The sequence below is a fragment of the Triticum dicoccoides genome, unplaced genomic scaffold (genome assembly GCF_002162155.2).
Source record: "Triticum dicoccoides isolate Atlit2015 ecotype Zavitan unplaced genomic scaffold, WEW_v2.0 scaffold73183, whole genome shotgun sequence".
Classification (NCBI taxonomy): Eukaryota; Viridiplantae; Streptophyta; class Magnoliopsida; order Poales; family Poaceae; genus Triticum; species Triticum dicoccoides.
This window is the reverse complement of record NW_021295566.1, coordinates 40,142-46,116: the sequence shown is the minus strand read 5'-3', so window position 1 is coordinate 46,116 and position 5,975 is coordinate 40,142.

Here is a 5,975-nt window from a genome sequence, read left to right as displayed (position 1 = left end):
GTGGGGAGGGGCGCCGGCGAGGACGAGCTCCGGGCGGCGTCAGGCGCAGTCCGAGCGGCGCCGGGTGCGCGGGGAGAGGGGCGAGGGGATCGGGATTTTGCCCCGATCCAGATCCAGCGGGGGTGGGGGGGAGTGGTGCGAGTGGGGGGTTAGGGTTACGGGGTGGGGATAAGGAGAGAGAGGAGGGGCCGGCTGGGCCGGCCTGATTGGCCCCGAGGCCATCTGGGCCGAGGCCCAGCGAGGGGGGGGCTGTAATTTCTTGTCTTTCTTTTTGTTCCTTTTTCTTTTACTGTTTTATTTTATTCTAGTTTTATAAAACATAAAAGTTGTACCTTAAATAGTAACACTAATTATACCTCTGCCACAAAAGGTTTAACCCCCAAATAATATAGTTTAGTATTTTATAAAATACCAAGGCATTTATGTATTTGTCTTACCTACTGTTTTAATTAATTAAATGCAGTTAGACCTTTTATAAAAATGTGGTTTCTCCACCAACATTACTTATGAATTACTTGTCACATTTATAACATTTTAGTTTTGACTTTTGAAAACGTTTATTGTTTGCTTGATTTTGAATATGAATTTGAATCGGTTCCGAACTAACACGAGATTAGCGAAAGTAATCGAAGTGACGTGGCACCATTAGCAGGGAATTACGGTAGCTAAATACCCGGGCGTCACAATTCTCCTCCACTACAAGAAATCTCGTCCCGAGATTTAAGAGGGAGTAGGGGGGGGGGAGTTCTGGTTATTCTAATGGATCTTCTCGAAGAAGTTAATCCCTTTCGTTGATGTCTTCAATTCTTTATTCCGACGCATCATGATAAACTTGTCATCATTTCTTCGGGAACTCCATCGTACTTACGAAGGGATAAGGGGTAGCTCACTACGACATAATGCTTTTGAGGGAACAATCTGGGGTTAACCCATGAATTAGTATAAGATTATCTCTCGAGTTGAACATATGAAATACCTCGAGAGTAAGGTACGAAGGTACCATAAGAGGCTCCAAGCGGATAGATAGTTGCTCGAAGCCCGAACTAGAGTGAGAAAGGGGATCAGAGTAGCGAGAGTAAGTATTGCGTCTGATACCAGAATAGATCACTAGGACAGTGGCCCGTGAATTACATACGAGTCCACGCGCGAGGAATAACCTTGGGAATAGGGGGGTGTACAGGACAGTCAGGTTTCGATCCTGTGGAACTGTGGGTTATGGGCCCACCATGTGGTTTTTTTTATAGGAGCATTGACATCTTTCACGGTCATGATAGCAAGGCATGTCAGAGAGTACCAAGTCAGTTATGTCAGCATCAACGTTGGTACCAAGGGCGAGGGACGAAGAGAACCACTTTCCTGCTCGTTGAACGAGGCGGACCAATAGGCAAGGTTCTCGTCCATCGGTGGCTACCGGAATGTCATCAACAATAGTAACAAGGTCTTACTGACTGAGTTGTACATCGAGGTGTTTGCACAAGCAGTGGATTATTACTGCTTATATCATATAGATCGTAGAAAAGGTTTAAATAAACCAATGGAAGGAAAATATGATCATCGGATTAAACAGAACAATGGAAAGGAAAATATGTTTAAACACATATTTCAAGGTTATATCCTTCCCAAAGACAAGCAGAGCAAGATATCCATGACAGGATATTAAGTAGAAAACCATTTAGGTAAGGGGGAAGGAATCTCATGATATTACCCATACAATGGTGTTAGGATAAGTGATAAATAAAATTTAGCATCGTGCTTCAAATGTTCCTGTTGAAAATCAGAGTACCGTTGACATGCTTCGAGACAGCATCGACATGGTCTTCAGGTGAAGATCAGACTTTGGAAACACGAAGGATCCATCAGGAATAACTTGTAGAATAAGTCTTACAATTTCCTCATGGATGAATGGATAACCTTGCTGAAAAGGAATCTATAATGATAGGTCCTCCAGCCGGGGGGGGGGTGCTAGGCATGACATCATGTTACCGGGTCATCAAAGGATCAATATCATAACTCTTGGAAAGTTGTCCCAACCATCATATCTGACCGAGATTCATATCCAATTGGTGTCATGATACCTCAGACTCAGGGGGTCCGAGAGGAAAAGGTGCAACACAAATCGGCGAAATGACATTGCAAGATTCTCGAGAAATGAACTATGGGAGCGGGTTACTGAAGCAATAGTTCATCATTAAACCAAGGACGGGATGAAAAGGTGGCTGATGGGCTCAGTGACAATTCATCGAGAATTCCAAACGGATGGATTTCCACGATAATGTGAACAAGAAGAAGTCATATGTTAGATCAAATGATATAATGGGATATGCTCGAGGAAAGCATGCATAATTAAACATTGGTTGAACGTTGCACCCGAAATATGGATAGGGTTGCACGGCCAATGTTAGAATGGTGATTCAATTATCGAAAGACTTAGAATGAACTATCGCCCATTCACTTCGAAGCAATAGGGTTGCTAGAAGTTTTGAATTCACACGTCATAGCTCAATTGTCGGTATTCCGGTTGAAAACAATACGGGGACCAAGGAATGAACGAAGATGGCAAGAAGCATTATGATATCAAGAATTCTTAAGAGGTGGTGAAATTCTCATGACATTATTGACATAAAAGATAGCAATACTCCATGGTAGAACATAACATAAGTTGGATAGCAAGGATCTCAAGGTACAACACCAAACACGAACAAGTTTGTGTTGAAGGGAAAACAAGAATGTTGCCGATGATAACACAATCATCGAGGGGCAAGGATGGTATTTCTCAACATGAATTCAATTGATATCCTGGAAGAACTCATAAGGTTGATGAGGATCACGACACATTTGTCGACAGATTTCATGAAGAAGTAATCAATCAGCGACGACATCAAGTCAAAGGAATGATGAAGCCAAAAGTCATTGGAACCATGGGTACGACACAAACTCGAACTCAAGCTTGTTGTTTAAGGTGAAAGGGTATGACGAGGAAAATCGACGTAAGGTTAGTTCATCGTCGAAAATTGGTGCTCCGAGAATAAGGACCAGGTAGCACCGTTAGAATCGTCACGACAATGATATAGCCAAACAGGCTAGGAATGGCGTGATCGGGTACAAACTCGTACTTATAGAAGCTTACTGAAGAGTTGTTGAACCGTAGAGCGGACTCGGTTCGGTTATCGGTGTCTTTGAGTGTTCAATAACTCCGAGCCCATGAAAATTGTAATCGGTGAGTATGTAGTACTTGATGAAGAACTCATGAGAAATTATGCAGTTCCAAGATAATCTCGAGATACCAGTGGGGGTAATACTCGACGACAGATCAAAGTAAAGGTTGGACTGGTGTATTGATCCATAGAAGACAATTGTTTTAACTTGTCCGAGAAAAGAGATCAAAGAAGAACAATCATGGTCGGAACCACGATTGCAGAAGGCTAGATCCTAGATATAAGATGAACTTATACCAAGGAATAATTCAGTTAAGAGAAGCTTTAATGATAAGATCTACATCGTGTCCATGGGCATGAACACAAGTTCAAGGTCGACTCCCACTTCTCCAATGCACAACCTTTCATTCACTTCTCGCGTTCGATGAAGTTGCAGTGTTGAAATTTTATCTGGTGAAGCGCCAGAAGAGTATGACTCGTGAAAACTTTCGGGTTCACACGGTTTAGAGAAGGCATATGTTCAACCCATAGGGGCTTCTTAGAAACATATACCACGAGTTTCATGAGTAAATAACACAAGCCCGAAAGCAGAGCATGGTTGACCAAGCAGAGGATACAACTTAACAAAGGCATTATGTATCAGGGGGAAGAACTCACAAGGTGATCAAATGTGAAGGACACTGTCGGATAACAATCCAACAAAGGACTTGTTGGTCCACAAAGGATCTGATACGAGTATCGGTACTCAACTAGAGGAAGAAGAATGCAAGGAGACCAGATTATAGAAACAACTGACTAACTCAATTGTCAACTGCAAAGGAATTATGATTTCCAAATCAAGGAATCAGAAGCAATGCTCTGAGTAGGGATGGATAAGTTAAATAGCCTTAGGGTACAATCAATGACAATTGGATTGGTCGAGAACCAATTCCAGTTACAAGAATGGCAGCTTAGCCGGAGAAGTAGTTTATAAGGATCAATGATGATTGCGTGCATTCGCAAACATATTGAGTCAACAGACTCAAAATGATAATGACAAGGAATTTCATTAAGACTACGAGACTTATGGGATTAACCATAATGCGAGCAAACAAGAATCTCAAGAGCCAAAGGCTCCAGAGGATTTTCGGAAGATCGAATATTATTTTGAAGACTTTTGTGAAACACAAGAACAACTGGGGATGAGCGGATACTCGGCAAGCGCGAGTAATTTTCCGTAGGGGTATTCATGCAGCAAGGAACTGCAGAGCAGTAAGCGTAAAGAATTCTCGGAATACCGAAGAGTATTTCAGGACATTTTGTAATAACAAGAGCAACTGGGGATGACAATATGAACGATAGGTGTAAGTAGTTATCCAGAGGGATTTATCGATGGAAGTGAATTGCAAAAGCGATGGCACATAGTCTCGGGAGCACATCGTAGAGTATCTTCGGAATCTTCTGGTGCAGCAGGCGGTCATCGGTAACAAGTGGCTCTCCGGGAGAAAGTACTTGCGAGAACCTAAAGTTAGTTTTGTTTTTAGCAAAATCATTTAACCCGAATAGAAGAGAGCTCAGAGTCCCAGAGTAAAGGTCGAGGAGTAAAAGATCCTAGTACCACCCGATGGCGACGTGGGCCCGTAAGGCACACATCCAAGTTAGTAAAAGTTTTTGTAATGTCTAGACTCGACTTCGGCCAAGGAGTGTGGAAGGGGGATTCCTACAGGCAGTCGGCTCTGATACCAACTTGTGACGCCCCCGATTTAATCGTACACTAATCATGCACGCAAATGTGTACGATCAAGATCAGGGACTCACGGGAAGATATCACAACACAACTCTACAAATAAAATAAGTCATACAAGCATCATAATACAAGCCATGGGCCTCGAGGGCTCGAATACAAGTGCTCGATCATAGACGAGTCAGCGGAAGCAACAATATCTGAGTACAGACATAAGTTAAACAAGTTTGCCTTAAGAAGGCTAGCACAAACTGGGATACAGATCGAAAGAGGCGCAGGCCTCCTGCCTGGGATCCTCCTAACTACTCCTGGACATCGTCAGCGGGCTGCACGTAGTAGTAGGCACCTCCGGTGTAGTAGGGGTCGTCGTCGACGGTGGCGTAGTCGTACTCGGTGGCATCAGCGTCGGTCTCGTAGTCTACCGGAGATAAGAGGGGGAAGAAACAATGAATACAATGCAAACATAAACACGACGATGCGTGACGTGACAATGAGCGGTGCTAGGTGTGCCCTAACGCAGTATGAGGTGATGCTGGCGAAGGGGGAAATCATCCGGGAAAGTATTCCCGATGTTCCGTGTTTTCGGGCAGAGGAGCCGGAGGGGGAAAGTTGCGAGTTTGATATGTTAGGGGTGTGTGGCGGACGAACGGGTTGCGTACCCGGAACCGTCTCGTCGTTCTGAGCAACTTTCATGTTGAAAATATTTTAATCCGAGTTACGGATTAAAAGATATGATTTTCTAAAGATTTTATTAATTTCTGGAATTTATTTAATTATTTAATTAATTCAGAAAATGGATTTATGACGTCAGCATGATGCCATGCTGACGTCAGCAGTCAACAGGGTTGACTAGGTCAACCCTGACATGTGGGTCCCGCTGTCATTGACTAAGATTAACTAAAACAGATTAATTAGTTTAATTAGTGATTAGGTTAATCTAATCAGGATTAATTAACTTAATTAATTGCTTAATTAATTAATTAATATTTTAATTATTTTAATTAATATTTATTTACTTATTTAATATTTTTTTAATTCCTTTTTATTAAAACGTTTTGGGCTAGGCCCACCTGTCATTGGCACAGGTAGCCATAGCG